The following is a 12,332-nucleotide window of genomic DNA, read 5'->3' on the forward strand; positions in this document are numbered from 1 at the left end:
TCCAAGGACTGTATGCTTGGCCGTTGCGATAAATGCCCGGGTCCTGAAGTTTTAAAAGAATTTCTAGTCAATGTGTTTGTCAACAGTGACCCTGAAGATATTATTGAGTTCAAACAATGGATTCACTGACACGCTTGATACCAAACAACTGACTATAGAAGATTTCATTGAAGAATTGGTTTTGAAAATTTCTAAACTTTGTAGCCATCACTACATCGCCAAGCATCAAAGTAGCTATTTGAAATCGTTGAAGGAAAATCTGAGACCTGGAGAGCTTGTGATCCTTATGGACTTTGCTGAAAATTACTCATTTATTGTTCAAGATGCCATTCAAGGTTTCCACTGGGAAAATAGTCAAGCTACAGTACACCCATTTGTAATTTACTTCAAGGAGTTAAATGGTGAAGCTGCGCAGAACATCAGCTTGTGCAAAATCAGTGATTGCTCACGGCATGACACAGTTGCAGTCCACACTTTCTTAAAAGTAATTGTGGAGTATCTCAAGACTCTCATCTATGGGATTTGTCATATCCACTACTTAAGCGATGGATCTGCAGCCCAGTACAAAAATTTCAAAAATGTTCTCAACTTGTGCCACCACAATGCTGATTTCAATATCAGCACTGAATGGAATTTTTTTGGTACCAGTCATGGAAAGTCGCCCTGTGATGGGATTGGAGGGACACCAAAGAGGTTGGCAGCTCGTGCCAGTCTTCAACGCCCAACTGAAAAACAAATACTGACCCCGGTGGATTTATTCAACTTTTGCAACGAGCAACTGCATGGAATCAAATTTTTTTTTGTTCCAAAAGAAAAAATTTACGAAATACGGGTAGTTCAAGAGGAAAGGTTCAAAGATGGACATACAATTGCTGGAACAAGAGAAAATCACCAGTTTGTGCCAATTGATGACAAAATGATTCGCATTTCAAGGGTGTCAAATGACCCATCATCTTTCATTGCCAATGTAGATAGATCTGGCAGATCAGAAATGCCTTTTGTGCCAATTGAAAACCTCCAGCCAGGGCAATACATTGCCTGCATTTACAATAGGAACTGGTGGATTGGAAATATTTCTGAAATTTCAGTCGACGACCATGATGCATTAATAAATTTTATGCATCCTCATGGACCAGCTAGCTTCTTTCACTGGCCTGTGAGAAATGATACATGCTGGATTCCCGAGCAGTCAATCATTGCAATAATTCCAGCACCAGCTGCAACAGCAATGGGCCGACAATACAGCTTCTCTGAATCGATTATGTTGCAAATTCAGCAACAATTCCAGACCACTTAGACTGAACATTATGGCTTGGGAACCAACAAAAGATACCCAATATTAGGCTTGGGATCCTAGGCAAAGACACCCACCCTCAGGCTTCGGAACCTGCGATAAAGAGACTGCCCGCGGCTGGCCTTGCACGGCTATCGGCCATGGCTCCTAGGCGATGGGGCTGCCAATTCTCGAAAGACAGCATTATTACAATTCTTAATAGGATTATAATACCAATTCTTAGGGAACTGTTTGTGGTATAACCACCATGGACCAATGCAAGGGTTTGAATAGTGCAGCTACCAATCATTGCTTATTAATAAATAAAACCATGTTCAGTGGCATTTTTCTTTTCTTAAACTGAGAGACTCCAAAAAAAACAAAACAATGATCCTTGTAGAGAAAAATGTGCTCTTTCTAATGATATCAGAATTAATATATTTTAGGGGTACCTTTTTGAGAAATTTGACCTAAAAATAGGTAAAATTCGTTTTTTTTAAGTTTTTCATATGTGGGTGTGAATATTTCCACAAATACATATGATTTGACCGTGATATTGCAGCAATGCAAAGTCATGTAGATGTTTGGTGTACAGGGCAAAGCACCAGTTACTATTGGTTTTTGGGCTTGAGTTATATATGGGCAAAGTTTGGCATAAATTTTATGCAACGCGTTTTACAAGCTACTTTGACACAAAATTGCGGCCGAAATATTGTTTTGTCATAGCCGGTAATAATTTTATCGTGTTTAGCAGCAAAAGTTGAGCTAGTATGCCAAATTTCAGCATCATGGCCAGTATAGAACTCTAATGGCTATGTGCCAAAATTTGCAAAATCCTCTTAGCTGAAGCCGCAGGCTTGGTGGAACCTCCGGTGAAAGGTCAACAGTGCCCAATGTATTTGAGATCTGGCCCTAAAAATTTACAGAACCTCTTTTCAAACATACATGTACATCCTTATAAATTTTCAACAAAATCGGAGAAGGTCGAGTGGGGACGATTTTTAAAACTGGTTCACTTGATGTGGAATGACCCTATTGCGACTTGATCAGTGTGAACAGGTTATTAATTGGATAGCAGATAATACTTCCAGTTACCTGGCCACCACCACCTCCGGTCTGTCTTCCACACGGTCAACTCTTAGTAGCTGTGAGTCTCGACCGCATACTCCTCCTCACCCTGATTCTCCTTCCTCCCACCATGCCGAGTGTCATCAGACAGCAACTGATCCCACACTTGGACACTCTGAAGAGCTGTTCACTGGTCCATTTCCAGATGTGTGCCCCTCGCCTGCTCTGCTTGAAGTGGTGGAAGAGGAGATCCCATGTAGCGATGCCCAAATATTTGAACAGCCACGGCCACAGGAAGTCGACGCTGGCAATTTGTCACAAGCGGTGACGAGATACAATGACGAGATACAATTGCCAGGAAGTGAGGAGGAGGATCGTGGTGCGCAAGTGGAAGAGGAGGAGGTGGTGGATGATCTAGTAACTGACCCAACGTGACAGGAGGACATGCAGAGCGAGGCCAGCAGCACACAGGGTGAGGGAGGCAGAGTACCCCAACAGGCAGGAAGAAGCAGTGTGGTGGCCGCACACAGAAGGCAGGCACCAGTTCCCCGATACACCAACACGAGGGACGTTGCCAGTACAACCTGTAGGTCTTCCAGAGTCTGGAATTTTTTTAAAGACTCTGCTGATAACCCCAAAAAGTACCACCTGTCATGCCAGCATCAGCAGGGGTGACAAAACTACCAGCCTGACCACCACCAGCATGATCAGGCACATGGCAGCAAAGCACCCGACTTTGTGGGGTGAACCCCAGGGTCCACGACCAGTGTCAGCGGGTGTCACCACTGCTTCTTCCGCTGTTGTGCGTGCAATAGAACCCCCTGTTGTGTGTGCAAGGCAATCCCCTGTCCATACTGCATGCAAAGATGCCCCCTCCTCTCAGTCTTCACTTGTTCTGGCAGTTTCTAAATAAACAGCATCAACGTCCACGTCCATGTCCCACCGCAGCGTTCAATTGTCCATATCCCAGACCTTTGAACGAAAGCGGAAATTCGCAGCCAACACCCCACAGGCCACAGTCCTAAATTCGCACATTCACGACTGCTTGCGTTGGAAATGCTGCCTTTTAGGCTGGTGGAGACGGAATCCTTCCGCAACCTTATGGCGGTGGCCGTCCCTCGGTACTCGGTCCCCAGCCGACACTATTTTGCCCGGTGTGCCATCCCCGCACTACACAAGCACGTGTCCCAAAACATCTGCCATGCCCTCAACAACGCAGTTACTGGGAGAGTCCACCTGACAACGGACACGTGGACAAGTGCTTGTGGCCAGGGACGGTACATCTCCCTGACGGCACACTCGGTAAACATAGTGGAAGCCGGGACCCAGTCGGACCTTGGGACGGAACACATCCTCCCCACACCGAGGATTGCGGGCCCTATGTCAATCAGAGTTGTCCACACAGTGTACAGCTCCTGTGCATCATCCTCCTCCTCCTCCTAATGTTCAGCCTCCATCTCAGATATCACCACATCAGTTACAAGCTGGAAGCACTGCAGTACTGCCTCCGCCAAGCGGCAACAGGCTGTGCTGAAACTCATAAGCTTAGGTGAGAAACCTCACACTGCTTGTGAGTTGTGGACAGCTGTGAAAGAGCAGGCAGATCTGTGGCTGAGACCGCTGAACCTACATCCAGGCATGGTCATGTGTGACAATGACCGTAACCTGGTTGCGGCTCTGAGGCGAGGCGAGATCACACACGTACCATGCCTGGCTCATGTGCTTAACCTCGTGGTTCAGTGGTTTCTTAAATCGTACCCCGAGTTGCCAGATCTGCTCGTCAAAGTATGCCGCCTGTCAGCTCATTTTCGCAAGTTGGCTACAGCTTCCGCCGCCCTTGCTGTGTTGCAGCAGCGTTTGCAGCTTCCGTCACACTGACTGGTGTGTGATGTCCCCACACGTTGGAACTCTACCCTCCACATGTTGCAAAGGATTTGTGGGCAGAAGAGAGCAGTTGTGGAGTACAAGCTGCAACAAGGCCGTCGATATTCAGGTCAGACTCCACACATAAGACCTCAGGAGTGGACCTGGATCTCTGACATATGTACCATCTTGACAAACTTTGAGGAGTCCACCAAGATGGTGAGTGGCGATGACGCCATCATTAGCGTCAGCATTCCACTTGTCTGTCTTTTGCAACGCTCTCTGCAGAGAACAAAAGAGGAGGCATTGCAGCCAGAGTATGATGAGATGGATCAAGAAGCCGTAGCGGTCGATTACACACCTCATCTCATTCCAACGTGCATTGGGGGACAATGAGGGAGAGGAGGAGGAGGAAGAACAGGAGCTTGTATCATGTGCTGTAGACGGTAGTACATGTACAACTGTCATACCGTCGGTTCAGCGTGGGTGGCCTGAGGACAGGGGGGAGGAGGAGGAGGAGAGCATGGTCAGTCATCATCTTGGTGAGGACACGGAAGTCTTGTCCGTTACCAGTCTGGCACGCATGGCTGACTTTATGTTACGCTGCCTTAACCGTGACCCTCGCGTTGTCAAAATGTTGGGTGACAGTCATTACTGGTTGGTGACACTTTTAGACCCCCACTACAAGGAGAACTTTCACTCTCTTATTCCTGAGGTGGAGAGGTCTACAAAAATGGGGCCGTACCAGAAGGCCCTTGCTGCAGAACTGTTAAAACAATTCCCGTCTGAACACGCTAGCGGCAGAGGTCACAGTTCGTTGCCCAACCAAGGCGTACATGCGAGAGAGACGCAACTCCAATCCAGCAGAGGCAGGGGAACACTGTCAACGTTCTGGGACAGTTTTCTCAGACCCTCCCTTCGGACAGACCCTGAGGCGCGGGGTACTCTCACAAGGAGTGGAAAGTTTCAAAAGATGGTGAGGGAGTACCTTGCCAACCGTACCAGCGTCCTCCGTGATTCCTCTGTGCCTTTTAATTATTGGATATCCAAGCTGGACACTTGGAATAAACTCACTCTGTACGCCTTGGAGGTCCTGGCCTGCCCTGCCACTAGCGTGTTATCGGAGCGTGTTTTTAGTGCCGCTGGGGGAATTATAACTGATAAGCGCACTCGCCTGTCAACTGACAATGCTGACAAGCTGACCCTTATCAAAATGAACAAGGGCTGGATTGGGCCAGACTTCTCATCACCACCAAATGACAGCAGAGTAACATAAAGTCAAATCCACTGTGTTATTTCGGGAGGTGTATTCACATGCACCTCTTCACACCTACACATGGGTATACACTTCCTCATTTCGGCTGTTTTATGTTCTTCTCCTTATCCTCAGCCTCCACCACCACTATACCACCAGGGTGACCGTGGTCCGTGTTGCCATTATTGAAAGTTCCTCCGTCCTTATTTTTGTCAGCTTTTGCTTGGAAGGCATAAGCAAAGACTGTGGGAGAGCCACTCCCAATAATGGGAATAATATTTATAAGATGCTGTACTGTATGGCTCTTGTAAGGGGCATTCAAACCATCTTGTTAAGCTACTGCGACCTCCACCACTTTTCCAAGGGGCATTCAAACCATCTTGTTAAGCTACTGTGACCTCCACCACTTTTCCAAGGGGCATTAAAACCGTCTTGTTAAGCTACTGGGACCTCCATGTCTCTTCTGAGGGGCATTAAAAGCGTCTTGTTAAGCTACTGTGACCTCCACCACTTCTCCAAGGGGCATTAAAACCGTCTTGTTAAGCTACTGGGACCTCCACGTCTCTTCTGAGGGGCATTAAAAGCGTCTTGTTAAACCACTCTGAACTCCACAGCTCTTCCAAGGGGCATTGAAATGTTGTTTTTAATTAACTCTAACCTCCACGACTCTTCGAACGGGCATTGCATTTCCTCCTAATTTTTGGCAGCTTTTGCTTGGAAGGCATAAGCAAAGACTACGGGTGACCCACTCCCCAATAATGGGAATAATATTTGTAATATGCTGTACTGCATGGCTCTTGTAAGGGGCATTGCAAGTTCCTCCGTCCTAATTTTTGGCAGCTTTTGCTTGGAAGGCATAAGCAAAGACTATGGGAGACCAGCTCCCCAATAATGGGAATAATGTTTGTAATATGCTGTACTGCATGGCTCTTGTAAGGGGCATTGCAAGTTCCTCCGTCCTAACTTTTGGCAGCTTTTGCTTGGAAGGCATAAGCAAAGACTATGGGAGACCCACTCCCCAATAATGGGAATAATGTTTGTAATATGCTGTACTGCATGGCTCTTGTAAGGGGCATTGCAAGTTCCTCCATCCTAATTTTTGGCAGCTTTTGCTTGGAAGGCATAAGCATAGACTATGGGAGACCCACTCCCCAATAAAGGGAATAATGTTTGTAATATGCTGTACTGCATGGCTCTTGTAAGGGGCATTGCAAGTTCCTCCGTCCTAATTTTTGGCAGCTTTTGCTTGGAAGGCATAAGCATAGACTATGGGAGACCCACTCCCCAATAATGGGAATAATATTTTTAAGATGCTGCACTGTATGGCTCTTGTAAGGGGCATTAAAACCATCTTGTTAAGCTACTGGGACCTCCACGTCTCTTCCAAGGGGCATTCAAACCATCTTGTTAAGCTACTGCGACCTCCACCACTTTTCCAAGGGGCATTCAAACCATCTTGTTAAGCTACTGTGACCTCCACCACTTTTCCAAGGGGCATTAAAACCGTCTTGTTAAGCTACTGGGACCTCTACGTCTCTTCTGAGGGGCATTAAAACCGTCTTGTTAAGCTACTGGGACCTCCACGTCTCTTCCGAGGGGCATTAAAACCGTCTTGTTAAGCTACTGGGACCTCCACGTCTCTTCCAAGGGGCATTCAAACCGTCTTGTTAAGCTACTGCAACCTCCACCACTTTTCCAAGGGGCATTCAAACCGTCTTGTTAAGCTACTGTGACCTCCACCACTTTTCCAAGGGGCATTAAAAGCGTCTTCTTAAGCCACTCTGAACTCCACAGCTCTTCCAAGGGGCATTGAAATGTTGTTTTTAATTACCTCTAACCTCCACGACTCTTCCAACGGGCATTGCATTTCCTCCTAATTTTAGTCAGCTTTTGCTTTTCAATGCAAAGGCGAAAACTAAGGGAGACCCACTCCCCAATAATGGGTAGAAGGTTTTTAGTACGCTGTAATCCACGTCTGTTTCAAGGGGCATTGCAGTTCCTCATAATTTTTGGAAAGCCTTCCATTCACTGCTTAGGCCAACAGTGTACAGGAGACCCAGTTGCTATAAATGGAAAAAACGGTTTAGTTAAGGCCCTCTGACATCCATGTAATTTCCAAGGGGCATTGGAGTGCCTCGAAATTTTTGGTAGGCATTGCACTCACTGTATGCCCTATAACTTTGTAGCCGAACCGCTCCTTTTGTTACAGAAACATATCCTACAAGACATGTGGTTGACTGGCCTGATATTGATGTGAATGGTCCCTGTTCCTCCTGCTCTTTCTCCTTTGCCACCACCTCATCCATCATTTATCACCTGAAGCTTTGTTTTAACGGGAGTCATAGAACTGGGATAGTAGCAGGAAAACATCCAGCAATCCTCGGAGGAGGTAGGATATGCGCCAAAACGCTGACCACCTCAGGCCTAGCCGCTACTACATACATGCGCTTGCATTCCAAGAAAACAAAGCAGATGCTAACTTCTATCATCATCATCATGCTCCTCACCTTGGCACTCTCAACTCCCCTGATGGAGAAGCTAGGGCCCACCGGAGGAGTCTGGTTCTCTGGTGGGCTCGTCCAATGCTGCCCTAAAGCAGGCCGGGCTAAGAAAAGTGTGTGGGAGGAAGTTGACAGGAGAAATAGGGGCGGCTGGGGACCGTTTATGGACACCCGGTCGCCCCCTGGCGGCTGGGGACCGAGTGTGGACACCCGGCCGCGGGGCGGCTGGGGACCGAGTATGGACACCCGGCCGTCCCCTGGCGGCTGGGGACTGAGTGTGGACACCCGGCCGCCGGGCGGCTGCGGACTGAGTATGGATACCAGGCCGCCAACGCAGCCGTGACGTGGTGGCCAGATTCCGCCTCCACATGCCTAAAAGGCCCAATTTCAAGTGCAAGCAAGCAGTATGGTATTGCAGCCTGGGGGTGGGTGGGTGGCAGGCTGCATACTTGCACTTGGATTGCAAGGAATGGGGGAGGTACAATTGAACACTGCTCTGGGAGAAGGACTTGCACGGGGATAGTTGCAAGTCTTCTGATGCGGCAAAGATGACTTCTGATGGGCACACTTTTAGGCAGTGACCTGGGTGTCAGAGATGCTTCTAGGTGTCTTCCCCATGCTGTTCCCATGTCTTTTCAGCACTGTATGCATGTGTCTCACAGCGCATGGCCAGATAAGGTTGTAAAATGTTAAAATGACATTTCCAGGTGAATGCATTTGTCACTGTTGAAAGCAATACAAAAGTGCAAAAACGCATAAAAAATGCTACTTGTGAACATAGCCCAAGGTGTGGAGGAGTATTTTTTTGGGGGTTATTTATTTTACCTTATACACAAATACACAAGTCTTTACCCTGGAAAGGAACTTCCTTAACATATTTCACAGGAAAGCAGTTTCTGTTTCGTTTTTGAACTTTTTATTGTGAGCCCTTAAAAGTGGCTTAATACCTCTGACCACGTTGTTGACAGCAGTGACCTGGGGGTCAGAAATGCTTCCTGGGGCGATCCCCATGCTGTCCCCATGTCATTTGAGCACTGTCCCTATCGTTTTGGGCACTTGTTAGGCTTTTAAAAGACTGCCGGGGGTGCCGCCGCAAAAATGCTCGGGTCTCCCATAGACTAACATTGGGCTCGTTGCTCGGATCGAACACCCGAATATCACGGCGAGCTCGGCCCGAGCTTCGAACACCCGAGCATTTTAGTGCTCGCTCAACACTAATTAACATCATTCCCCTGTGTTGCCCCATTGATTACTAATGCCCCCTATGAGGCACATATACATTAATAATGTCACCCTATATGACCACATTACATTAAATAATATTCCCCCATGTGGCCATCATACATGAATAATGTCCTTCATTTGTTAATAATGTCCTCTTTAACCCTCACACAGTAATATTGCCCATATATGTGGTCCCCATCTAGAAGTAATGCCCCCATTGTGCCGCTGCAGTTTGCCATACTAATATTTAAATATTTAATATTGAACACTAAGATTTTGTGTTATACTGACGCCTGATAAAGAGACCGGAGGAGTCTCAAACCTGCTATTTATTACCAACTTTTCAGTTAGCCATGGAAGGTATCAAACACCGAGGGAGGACTCTCAAATTGTAATATTTTACTAATATTTAAAAAAAGCAACCAAATCTCTTAGATGTTCCCTCGCGCACTCTCTGCCGCTCTCTTATTTCCCCTTCTTCCATTTGTCTCCATGCCCTGCAATTACTCTACAGCTGCAGGCCTATCAGAGATCTATAGTTGCAAAGCATGCCAGCGACACCTCAGTGTCAAGTAGCAGGTGGCCCAATGCAGTGACATCATTGCTCTGCCTGCGACATAACGCTGGAGTGCTGCAAGACTTTGATTGGGCTGTGGCTGTGAAGTAAGATCAGGACAATATTTCTGCAATAGTTTTCAACTGGACGTGTGTCTGAAGACGCACCTGCAGTTAAAAATAATGCTGGCCCCGATGGGACCCCTCTTCCAGAAGCCTGGTTTCAGTTGCACCCTCTGCCTCTGCACCTGCAATCATTATGCCCCTGGTTAGAAGACTTAAAAGTTTACAAATAAGTTTTCATATGTTAAATGAAATTTAAAAAAACAATTTTGGGGGAACAAATCACTTTTGAAGTGAATTTGAGGGACCTATATGTTTGAAAACTGCACTTCTCAAAGTATTCAAAACCACATTCAGAAACATTAGTAACCCTTGAGCTGCTTAACATGAAATGACACAAAAGTGGAATGCAGAAATGAAAAATTCTCTGTTTTACACTACAGTATTGTTGTAGTCCAATTTCTTTACGTTTTCACAAGAAGTGATAGGAGAAAACTGATGCCACAATTCATTCTGCAACTCCAGAATCTGGAAATACCTTGGGCACACGTCAGGGCTCAGAAAGGAATAGCCGTTTGGCGATTAAAATGTGGATTTTGCTGGAATAGTTTGCAGGCGCCATTTTCAGACTCTTTACGATGGCAGAAAACCCCATAATTCACCTATGGGTACAGTGACTATTTTGACTCCACAGGCACCTTTTGGAACTTACCACAAAGTGAACGTTACTGAGTGAAAATTGCAAATATGCCATTTTAGTGCCCAAATTGTGCTCCAGGAGACAGGTACACTGTTAATGGTTAAGGGGGTCCTTAGCACTACAGCAATACCGAACAAGTGGACGCTAATTGTGGTTCAGGTTCAGTGCAAGGCTCAGAAGGAGGGTGGATATTTGGCTTTGGGAGATTAGATTGTTAGATTAGTTTATGGAAGCCATGTTTCTTTTTAAAATCTTTTCTGCTACTAGTAATGTAGAAACTCTTTTTTTTTTTTTTTTCCAATTACAAATGATGTGCCTGAGTGGGGAATTATTTTTTTGCGGGATGAGTAAAATGTTTCATTGGTTTCATTTTTGGCTACATAACATTTTTAGTGGCTTTTTTCCCAATATTTCAGAGAAAGAACGAACAAAGAGTTGAACATCACACTCTACTGATTCGAACTCTGCGGTCTACTGTTAGATTGTGAACTGCTTTTTGTATTTGTGAATAATTGAATTTTACTGCGTAATTTGCTATTCGTATGGACATTTTATATAGAAATGTTGTAAAGATATAATTTTTAAGGATATTTTATTCAAAAAGTAATAATTGGTTTTATTCTTGGCAGATGTTGGTTCCAAGAGATCAGAAGGACAGTTGACATCTTCAGTTTTTAAATCAGATGAACTTGAGATCACACAGGATACAAATCAAGTGTATCACATTATCTCAGTTTTACCATCATCCCTTCATAGCACAGATCTATCCTTTAATCCTACTGAACAGGTCCTATCTTCAGATTCATCACAGACTATTCAGAAAAATAAAACTCACGAAAGACTAATTAAAAATCAACATGTTTTTACAGCAGAAAAGCCATTTACTTGTCCAGAATATGGAAAAGCTTATTCCCTTAAAACGTCTTTTGTTACACATCAAATAATTCATACAGAGGAAAAAAGATTTTCTTGTTCAGAGTGTGGGAAATATTTTAACCCCTTACTTACCGGGGACGTATTAGTACGCATATCTGCGTACCGCCGGTTCAGTGAGGGCTCCGGCGCTGAGCCCTCACTGAACCGAGCACATGTCAGCTGATTCTTACAGCTGACATGTGCCCGCAACAGCCGCGGGTGGAATCGCGATCCACCCGCGGCTGTTAACCAGTTAAATGCTGCTGTCAATCTCCGACAGCAGCATTTAACGCGCGCTTCCGGGTAGCGCGTCATAAGCCCCGCCCACCGGCGACCCCGTCACGTGATCGCGGGTCGCCGATGGGCGTGCATGACAACCCAGGGTCTGCAGCAGACGCCTGTGGTTGTCATGATCTTGTCGCTATGAGCGCCACCTAGTGGTCGGCGCTCATAGCACAGGACCATTTCTGCTGCATGCAGGGGATCTGCTGGTCCCCTGTATGTAGCAGAGGCGATCGGACAGTTGCTGCTTCTAGTCTCCTATGGAGACTATAGAAGCATGCAAAAAGTAAAAAAAAAAAGTTTTTAAAAATATAAAAAAAAATATAAAAGTTTAAATCACCCCCCTTTCGCCCCATTCAAAATAAAATATATAAAAAAAAACCCCACATACACATATTTGGTATCGCCGCGTTCAGAATCGCCCGATCTATCAAAATAAAAAAAGAATTATTCCGATCGGTAAACGGCGTAGCGAGAAAAAAATTCTAAACGCCAGAATTACGTTTTTTGGTCGCCGCAAAATTGCAATAAAATGCAATAACGGGCGATCAAAACATCGGATCTACCCCAAATGTTATCAATAAAAACGTCATCCTGGCACGCAAAAAATAAGCCATCAACCAGCCCCAGATC

General features: G+C 45.8%; 1 pseudogene; it reads left to right on the forward strand.

The window, feature by feature from the left end:
• The window catches only part of LOC141271814 (uncharacterized), a 162,224-nt pseudogene that overhangs the window by 95,622 nt on the left and 54,270 nt on the right, over window positions 1-12,332 (forward strand).

The sequence above is a fragment of the Phyllobates terribilis genome, unplaced genomic scaffold (genome assembly GCF_046119375.1).
Source record: "Phyllobates terribilis strain yellow unplaced genomic scaffold, ASM4611937v1 Scaffold_5__5_contigs__length_657084704, whole genome shotgun sequence".
Classification (NCBI taxonomy): Eukaryota; Metazoa; Chordata; class Amphibia; order Anura; family Dendrobatidae; genus Phyllobates; species Phyllobates terribilis.